The following is an 11,041-nucleotide window of genomic DNA, read 5'->3' as shown; positions in this document are numbered from 1 at the left end:
CTGATGCGATGGGTCGTAGTCATGGCCCGTCACCCGGACGAGAGGACAGAGGTTGCTCGATTCAAACCTGAGTATTTCCAATGGTTGGAAAACCAGGTCTTTTCCATTCAGGACTTCCCTTACACTGGGATAGATTTTCATGGTGACCCAGACATGGTTCTTCCACCAGGAGAGCAGTGGGACGAGTCAGGTAAAATCCTTTTCAACATTTTTTCTATTTTAATTTTTTTTGTTATTTTTTTTATCGTCTCAAAACTGATAGTAAAAATTTCAAATGCAGATGTGGGTCCACAGCGACCAGCCGCTCTCCGGCCTTACGAGAGGAGGCAACCAGTTGCACCTGTGCCAGCCCCACAGGACGAATCAGCAGAGGTTTTGGCCGAGTTGGAGGGTCATCTCGAGCGCTTGACAGGAGATATTCCTGAGACCACTATAGACGACATTCCTCGTCGACTTCAGCGCTATGTGATTGGAGTCCCGGGACCTTTTAGGAGGTTCCTTTGCAAGGTGGCCCGTGCAGTGGTTTCTTATAGAGATCATCACCAGTGATAGGATGATCGCCTATTGTGGGCACATGTGACATTTTTGTTTTTGTACTTATCATTTTTGCCGATCATAAGGTGTGTTTCAACCTATGATCGAGGACGATGTATTTTTTGACACATTCCTATCTATATATATATATATATATATATATATATATATATATATATATATATCACTATTACCGGCTTATCTTGTAAATCATGTTATGGAATGGTTTTAAATTTACATGTATGATTATTGCAAATGTCTATTTAACATTCGAGAAGCAATTGCATCTGCTAATGTATTTAAAGATCTTGGAATATGCTGATATTCAATATAATCAAATTCACGTTCCAAGAGACGCACTCTCAAAAATAATCTTAATAACACTGGATTTCTAATGGCATACACTCTATTAAGCTGTAATAAAACGAGTTCAGAATCTAACCTCACTATCAAACTCTGAATCCCAAATGAAATAGATTCAAACAATAACTCAATCACTGCACTATACTCGGCAATGTTGTTCGTTGTTTGACTGAGGCTTACCCCATGCATAGATACTAACTCGTCAGAGGGCGAATAGATAACCCAAGCTGCGGAAGAGATGTTCCGTGTATTACGTCAAGCACCATCAGCGAAACTAATGTATGTTTGGAGAGGCATTGACATCTGCAATATCAAGAGTAAAACCAAGATAAGCAGGAATAATGACAAAAAAACATTCTCTAAGCTAAGCACACTGTTTAAACTAAAACACACCAGCTAGAAAGAAAAAACTATCCTAACTAAATCTCCATACCCATTCTTTTAAGCATAATACCTCTTCAAGTAAAGGCCATTTCTAGGTTTACCCAAAGAGTCCACGTCAAAGTCTACCAATTCATAGGCCCCTTTGGCTAGCTTTCACTTGATAACATAGGGACCATGCCACATAGGAACGAATTTTCCAGCGCCTAATTTATCATTAGCTTGATCATAAACTAAGACTAGATCTCCTTCCGAAAAATTTTGAGGGGTCACATTTCGATCATACTGAGCTTTCATTCATTTTGCGTGAGTCTCGATCGCCAATGCAGCATCACGTCGATTCTCATCTAATTGAGCCAAGTATAACAAACGCTTTTCCTCTTCGGAAGTGGCTGAAAATAACTCGATGGCCATTTGCAGTGACGGGATTTCTCATTCAATGGGTAACACGGCTTCCAAACCATAGACTAGTTGGAAAGGAGTGAACCCTGTTGATGTTTTTACTGAAGTTCGGTACGCCCAAAGCGCTGAAAATAACATGTTGTGCCAATTTGACCGATGAATCCCAATGATTCGTCAGATCATGATAACTAAAACTTTGTTGATGGACTCAACCAGACCATTTGCTTGTGGATAATAAGGGGTTGAACTATCGTGACGTAAACCAAGCTGGCCTGTAAGTTCGGTCATCATAACATTTCGAAAATGATGCCCATGATCAGTGATTATCGCTTGTGGGACACCAAACCTAGCAATTATATGATTGAACACGAAAATTGCAGATGTCTTGCCGTCTGACTCGAATGTAGGCATCGCCTCGGCCCACTTAGTAAAATAATCTACCGCAAGGATGATATACGCATTCCCCCTGGCCGAGTGAGGGTTACATGTAATAAAATCGATACCCCATTTGGCAAAAGGACCAACGGCAATTATAGGGTGGAGAGGAGTAGGTGGAGCGCGCATCTTACGATAAAAAATCTGGCAGTTGTGGCATTTTCGGACCGCTGTAATACAATCTTTAAATAAAGACGGCCAGAATTAGCCAGTGCGCAATATTTTTTGGGTTGTGGCAAACCCAGACATATGACCGCCACACACTCCAGAGTGACAGTCATTTAGAACCCTTTCAGCTTCCTCGTGAGTTAAGCAACGTCGAAAAACAGAATCCGCCCCACGACGATAAAGATTATCTCCAATAATCCTGAGTTGTTGGGAATGGAGATGAATTTTTTGACGTTCTAACCTTGAAATTTCTGGCTGAAAGGATTGGGTCTGGAGATAAACGATGATATCCCCATACCACGGATCTAAAGCGCTGATTAGAAACAAGGATTCGTCGGCAATGGGCTCCTCCGCCACAGTTTCCGTGTCAGCACGCGGGAAGTCACACATTAACTCCGCAAAAACTAAAGATTTCTTAGACTTATATTTCTCAAATTCCAAGTCGAACTCTTGCAGGATAACGATCCATTTAGAGTACTTGCCCCCTAGCAATTGCTTGGTCAAAATGTAGATCATAGGGTTGAAATCCGAAATTACTGTAGTTTTACGTAGTAAAATGTAGTGACGAAAACATTGGACAGCTTGAACGGCTGCCAATGCCAATTTCTCCACATGTGAGTATTTTAGCTCAGTTGGATTTAACGTTCGACTAAGGTAATATATCACATGTTCCGTTCCTGATTCATCTTCCTGAACTAAGACCATTCCAATGGTGGAATGAGAAGTGGCGAGATACAAGAAGTAATCCTAGTTGTAATTGGTAGGATGCAACAATGGTGCATGGGTCAACGCGTGTTTGAGTGCATCAAAAGATTTCTGAGCTATCTCATCCCAATAGAATTGAGTATTTTGTTTCAACAACCGGGTAAAACCCTTTGTAACCTCGGCATAGTTAGGAATGAATCGTCGTAAAAAGTTTGCTTTCCCCTGCAAACTTTGGAGTTGGCGAAGACTCGAAGGAGGAGGCAACTTGATGATAGCTTCGACCTTTGAGGGATCAACGCGAATGCCGACTTTCGAAACTACAAACCCCAGAAATCGACCTGTTTCTATACAGAAGACACATTTGTGTGGGTTCAACTGAATACGATAATGCCTACACCTCATAAAGATTGCTCGTAAATGGACGAGGTGATCAGCTCAATGTAAGGAATGAGCAGGCAAGTCATCGAGATAGGGCTGCACAATGTGCTTGATGTCATGAAACGCATAAGACATCGCCCTTTGAAAAGTTGCTCCGACATTCTTAAGCCCAAAAGGTAATTTGCAATAAGCAAATGTCCCCCATGGACAAATGAAAGCTGTTTTAGGTGGATCGGCAGGTAGAATGTTGATTTGATTGTATCCGGAAAAACCGTCCATAAAGGAGAATATTTCGTTGTCGACACAATCATCAATGATTTGATTGATATAGGGAGTTTGGTAATTGTCCTTTGGAAAGGCTCGATTAATGTCCTTATAATCGATGCATATTCTTATTGTTCCCTGTTTTTTGTTAACCGGAACAATATTCGATACCCAATCCGTTAACGGGATCGGATAAATGAAACCTGCTTTCAACAATTTTTCAACTTCTGCATTAATTGCAGCAGCTTTTCATGGCTGAATCTGACGCAAACATTTCCAGACGGGTTTAGCATCCGGGTAAGTCTTGATTTCATGAACAACAATTGCGGGATCAATTCCTGGCATTTCCTCATAGGACCAGGCAAACACGTCGCAGAATTCTTGAAATAGGGCCTTATATAATTGAATTTCGTCATTTGTACATGAGGCACCTATACGAATGTTCTCAACAATTCCGAGCTTAACCGAAATGTCAATAGGAATAGTTCGAGAGATGTTTCCCAAATTTAAATCTGAATCGGGATGTTTCATTGGATTCTGAGGTTCCTTGACATATTCAGTTGTAAAAATTGATGAGAAATCATTTTCAAAACAATCATCCTCAGGTAAAAACGAAGATCTGTGATGGGGATCTTCCCATGGTAAATCATCTACACATAGGATTTCAATAATTTGCTCATCAGAGTGAACAAGTTCAGAAAACGTAGTTAAATCTGAGGTTGATGTGAAAAGTGATTCCTCACAGACCACATTCATTAAGTCATTTTCGGTTAAACATGGGTCGGCAAAAGACTGCACGGCTTCATAGGCAATTTCATATGGACTCAAAGGCATGGCATTACCAAACGATCCAAGGATTAGATTCAGAAGGGATGATCCAAGGATCATCATAAACAATGGTGTCTGATGTAATCATATGAATGGTTGCAAATGAAGATGATGCGTTGATTGGAGGAAAAGGAAAAGTTCCCAGTAAACCGACATCTTTAACTAATCCTACTCCAACATCCTTATATGGGATAGTCGTTTTACCAACATGCTGAATACTTTCCGAAGAGGCTGGATCGGATGAAAAGTAAGCCAGCTGGTCTATTGTTACGATCTTTCCATTGTGTGGAAACTTTATTACTCGAAAGACCGATGAAACGACCGTTGTCATAGCGTAAGACCAACTTCGACCCAAGAGAAGGTTGTAGTCTAGAGGGGCATCAACCACTTCCACATCTAGACTAACGGTTTTTCCTTCAACCCCTATACGCAAATCCTGTAGAATGCCAAAAGGATGAAACCCACGGCCATCAAAGGCCTTTAGAATCGTCAGGGATTGATTTAGCGAAGGAGAACCAAGCGATCTCCAACACTGTATCGACATAATACACGTTGAGGCTCCCTCATCAATTACAGTCCAATGAATAGGCTTGTTTTTGACTATCACTGGAATCTAGAAAGCCATTTGATGAGGCAAACGCGGTGTACTATTTTCTAGATTGAAAATTATTAGGTTCGGGTCCTGAACATCAACATCTCCTATAGCCGACAAAAGTAATTTACGTTGTGCTGGGCATGATTGCAGCACTTCCAAAGCCGACATTTGCTGAGGGTGATGTTAGCCTCCTACTGCAGCAGGTTAATCATCTTTCATGATTGACATTTTTACATGCCAAATATGTCGTACTATCCATGTTGCAATGCTCCATATTTGCTACAGGTGGCCAAAGAAGTGTCCATAAGAGTGTGCTAGTCTAAGTGCCACTGCTATGTTCCAATTTTGATAAGCAATCCATTTTTCGGTTCGAGGCAGTTTTTCAGTTGGAAGTACTCAGGCTGGAATTCAGTAACCTCTTCCTTCTTCTCATCACCCTTATTATATAACTCCCTAACAATTTTCTCCCTTCCCCTATTTTAATCATGTATATAAACTCCCCTATGTAAATACCCCTCCCTGGCAATATAGCCATATTCTCTATAAGTCCGTGAAATCACAGTCCATCTGGGGCTGTTTTTAGCCCATCCGAGTCATTAAGGAACTAGTTTGACATCGGGTCAGCTAGTAACCTCTCCCTTAACCCTAAAAACCCCTAAAAAACCCATATTCCGCCCCTGACCCAAAGTTTTTGTGCATAAGTATTAAGCCCGCGCCTGTAAAACCCACATAAACCCGTTTCCCTAAGTTTTTAACCCACCCACGCAAATATTAAAAAACGAATATACTCCGCATATACCCCGCACTTAACCCACCGTCCCTTCGCGTCTGCCGCCAGCCGTCAGATCCACAGCCCCGCAGATCGACGGTGGGCGGGCCGCCCCATCCCTGAACCGCTCGGCCTTTAACGTACGGGAGTTCGGCGGTTTTGCCGTCGTACTCCTGCCACGTGTCAGGCGCTGGGCTGTGGCGGAGCCCCTCCCTCCGAAACCGCTCTCCCCTGAAAGCGGTGCGCCACATACCGCTTACCGCCCTGCACAGTGACATCACATGCCCACGTCACACCCTACGTCACTTGCTGAGTCACCCCCCTGCCCAGTAACATGTCGCGTCACTTGCCTGTGTGGCCTCCTGCCACGTCACTGCCATGTGTCCCCGCCACCGTACCATCCACGTCATCGTCCGTACGTGATGACATCATGCTGATGTCATCCTGCCATGTTGCCCTGCTGACGTCATGCTGATGTCACCCGCCGTACAATGCTGACGTCATCAGCTCTTTTTTGGACGCAGAGGCACAAAAGTCACACTTCGGAGCCTTGGAATCCAATTTTGAGGCAGTTTTTGGGATTTTTTAGGCCGAAATGGAGAATCTTCAGGGAATCTTTAAGGAATCTTCTCACCATGCGGCCCCAGGAAGCCCGAAAAGGCACAAAAATGATCTGTTTTCTTCACAGAACATACCAAAAGGAGCAGAAGATCATTCTAGAAGATACAGAGGCCGAACAACGGCCATTTATTAGTGATTAGACCCGCAGCACATCAGATCAGCAGTCCAGATTTTGTCAGAGAGTATCAGTGGAAGAAAAGACGCCAGAGAGTATCAGTCAAGATTTTTTAGGGGCTCGAGGCACCTGAACGTTGATGAAGCCCCCAGAAAGTCAAATCAATAAGCATCAGCCCATCCTTGCCTTCAAATCACCATCAAGGCATTCAAAACACCAGGACAGCAAGGAAGCAGAAACCCATACTCATTTATTGCAGAAAACACTGCAGCAAGCCACCAAGGACAGTATCATTTATTCAGTTTTGATACATCGGCCCTGAGCACGGCCCGAGATATTTTTTGCATTTATTTCTAGATAGGATTAGGTTAAGTAGTCATTTTTATGACCTAATTAGGTCAAGATGTAATAAAGGAACTCTGCAGAGAGTTTTTGCCCTATATATACCACCCTCTGTATAGTTTTAAGGGTTGGTTAATTGAGAATTTTCACTAGAGACTCGCTGTGTATACCTGATTTTTCTGTAATCAAAGATTGCTAAAAGCTTGGAGAGCGAACTGTCTGTTGTTGATGAATGTTTTGAAGAGTTGAAGATGGAATTCTTGCGATGCGGCCTGAAGCAATAAGTGCCTCCTATCTCTGTTTATGTGTTTGCCATTATCTAAATAGCAGAAAAAAGGAATAGCCTAGAATTAGTTTAAATACTCTCTATGCTCAATTTCTGTTGTTTCTTGATGTTTTCCTCTAAAAGAATTGGTTATGAACATTGAATTCCTCCCGGCTCATGTTTACCCCAATTCACCTGTGTTGGCCAATTATCTAGGGATTCTTAACTGCCCCTAGGTAGCGCCCTGTTATTTTCTCTGCTAATCTGTTGGAGAGATTCTTAACTGCCTCTCTTTCTTTAGCATTCAGTTCATCCCTTAAATCTGAAGATTGCTTCAAACCTCAGTTATCTTGCTCCATGTTCCCTCACTGTTATTAAGAAAACGCACCAGCAGTTCCCCTCCTCGACTCCACGCCCAATGGCTTGAAAAATTTAGATTATACTCTGCCTCTCTACCTGAAAGTGTCAGTTTTCCCACCAAAACTCAATCAAAACCCCTGTGCATAATATCTAGCTTAAAATCATCCCTTTCAACAAAGCTAAATCATAAAGAGAGAGCCCTCTCTGACTGCAGGTAGGCTAGGGCCTGCAGTCCAAAGTTGGTTTGTGGTTACCTCGGCCGTATCCCTTTAGGAGTCAAAAGGGACAACCTGAGTGATAACATAATGGCGACTCCACTGGGGAATGAATCATGTGTTTATTAGTGTAAATCCTCAATTTTGACCAGTTCGCCTCGTTTTCTGGAGAAAATGTTCCTTTTCTTCAGGGCTTTTCATGTTCAGCTCTGATCTGTGACGGTGGACAGAGATCAGGCACTTCAAGGTTGATTCATCCACCTGGCGACTCCACATCATCCTCATAATAAAGACTCCGCTGGAGAAATGAACCCGAAGGAATTATATAAGCAGATCAGGCTCTTGACTTGGACTATCATCCAAGAGATCATGTTCTTTCTCTTGCACCAGATTTTGCTGTGCATATTGTACTTTAAAAACGATTTTATGTCAGATTTTTATGTTTTTCCTTTGGAAAAGGTTGTTGAAATGCCTCCTTGCACATCAGAGCAGCAGCTTTCAAATGCTGTGGAAGATCATCATACAACCAAGGAGGAACCAAAAATAGAGCCCAGTCTTCCAGTTCCTGTACATACTCCCGTGCCTCGTAAAGTTCCTGAAAGATATAAGCCGCTCATTTTGCCTCCTGTGCTTGGTCCTCTGCCGGCAAATCATCCTGAATATCTCCCTAGATTTGATGGAGAAAATGGTATTACTGCCCAGAAACATATCCAGGATTTTGAAGATTATCGTAATACATTTGAAGTGGAAGATGAAGATGTCAGTCTTAGACTATTTGCCCTTTCTTTGCAAAGCGAAGCTAGGACTTGGTTTAAAGCGTTGCCTGAGGCGAGCATCTCTAAGTTTCAGCAGTGTGCCAAGCTTTTTCTTGATAGATGGATGATCAGAGGTAATCTCTTCGTGCTCATCGAAGAAGACAATCATTTAGAAAGGCATCCAGATGAATCTGTTCAGCAGTTTTCAGACAGATTCAATCAAGTTTGTCAGTCCATGCCTTTAAATATAAGACCTCCCCTTGATTTAGCTCTATTGAAATATCCTAGAGCATTTGACACAGAGATGGAGTTTTGTTTAAGAGAGAGATGCACGTCCACTTTGAAACAGATGCAGGACATAGCTGTGGACGTAGAGGCAAATCTAAGAAGGAGGGAAGAATAGCGCAAAGCAGAGCAAGAAGAAAGATTTCATAGTGTGTTACAAAAGACAGAGGAAATGATGCAGCTGATCACAATGAAAGTGGAATGTTCAGAGCACCAGAACAGATCTGTTTCACAACAGGAAAGTAGTGACATTCACGAACAAACCTGCCACAAAACAGATGACATATTCATCCAGCCATACATGATGGAGCAGTCTCCTGATATACTGTGTGAATATAATAGCTTCTCTTCTTTCAACTGTCTGCCCAAATATGATCTGTATGATGATGATTATGAGCCTAACGACCAAATCAGCCTTGCAGAGGAATCAGATCCTATTTTGGCAGGAAGCAGTGTTCAGGTTCAGCAACCTGAAACCAATGATCAGCATGCCCATCTCAGCTATGAAGAAAAGGAAGAAAACGCAGAGTGTGTTGATTTCAGTGAAGGAACTTTACCCTTTTGTTTTGAATCTTTTCAATTTATCAAGGATAACTATCATGCTGTATATGATCAAGTGTCACCGCGTGTTTCTATTGACCGTCTGGAGGTTAATCAAGATATTGTTCCAAAGGTATTGCCTTTAGTTTTGCAGCCCCAAAGAGGCATTGAATATCAGATTGAGGTGGATCCAGAAGCAGCAGTATATGACCAAATAATCCAAGTAGATCCCCTGCCTCTTTGTTTTTAGCCATCTGAGTTGTTCAAAGAAGAAGAAGACCAACAGCCTGCACAGATCAGTCAAGTCCTATTCGAGCCAGATTGTAATAAATTACAAGCACCTCTGCAAGTTCTAAATGACCTATCCGCTGGCAAGCAGAATGATGAAAAAGATCAGTGCTCTTCTCCATTAACAGGCTGCAAGGCTCAGTATCGAGTTATCGATGATCTCCCGACTCCAAGGCACGGTAGCGATCCTCAACCTTTGTACAGTTCTTTAATTCAGCCTAGAAATTGTATATATATGTTGCAGGACAGTTTTGTACAGCATTTAAACACCGCAAAGGAGGTCAGTAGCTTCTTGATATTCTCAAAGATTGACAAAGCCATAACAAGTTGCAAAATCTCAGTTGGTCTCACTAGCAAGCACAAGCAGCAAAGCCCACTCATGTTATTATTGCTTAAGTGGCTGCATTGGCTATTTCACTTCACCTAATAGCAAAGTAAGTACTAGTTAGGGTAGGTAGGTAGGTAGGATCAATAAGGCAACCAACCAAGGGAAATTTACAGAACACAACAACAATTGAATACAAGGCAGTATGACCTGCTGTTCTTGGCTTTTCACAAGGAAAAGCCATCCCTAAGTGGAGCCACTGTTAGACTCCTGCTGCAGCAGGTTAATCATCTTTCATGATCGACATTTTTACATGCCAAATATGTCGTACTATCCATGCTGCAATGCTCCATATTTGCTACAGGTGGCCAAAGAAGTGTCCATAAGAGTGTGCTAGTCTAAGTGCCACTGCTATGTTCCAATTTTGATAAGCAATCCATTTTTCGGTTCGAGGCAGTTTTTCAGTTGGAGGTACTCAGGCTGGAATTCACTAACCTCTCCCTTCTTCTCATCACCCTTATTATATAACTCCCTAACAATTTTCCCCCTTCCCCTATTTTAATCATGTATATAAACTCCCCTATGTAAATACCCCTCCCTGGCAATATAGCCATATTCTCTATAAGTCCGGGAAATCACAGTCCATCTGGGGCTGTTTTTAGCCCATCCGAGTCATTAAGGAACTAGTTTGACATCGGGTCAGCTAGTAACCTCTCCCTTAACCCTAAAAACCCCTAAAAAACCCATATTCCGCCCCTAACCCAAAGTTTTTGTGCATAAGTATTAAGCCCGCGCCTGTAAAACCCACATAAACCCGTTTCCCTAAGTTTTTAACCCACCCGCGCAAATATTAAAAAACGAATATACTCCGCATATACCCCGCACTTAACCCACCGTCCCTTCGCGTCCGCCGCCAGCCATCCGATCCACAACCCCGCAGATCGACGGTGGGCGGGCCGCCCCATCCCTGAACCGCCAGGCCTTTAACGTACGGGAGTTCGGCAGTTTTGCCGCCGTACTCCTGCCACACGTCAAGCGCTGGGCTGTGGCGGAGCCCCTCCCTCCGAAACCGCTCTCCCCTAAAAGCGGTGCGCCACATACCGCTTAC

Source organism: Pinus tabuliformis, chromosome X, assembly GCF_031772625.1.
Source record: "Pinus tabuliformis cultivar Carrire ecotype Pingquan chromosome X, CPIR1, whole genome shotgun sequence".
Classification (NCBI taxonomy): Eukaryota; Viridiplantae; Streptophyta; class Pinopsida; order Pinales; family Pinaceae; genus Pinus; species Pinus tabuliformis.
The sequence above is the reverse complement of the archived record's forward strand: the minus strand, read 5'-3'. Positions refer to the sequence as shown.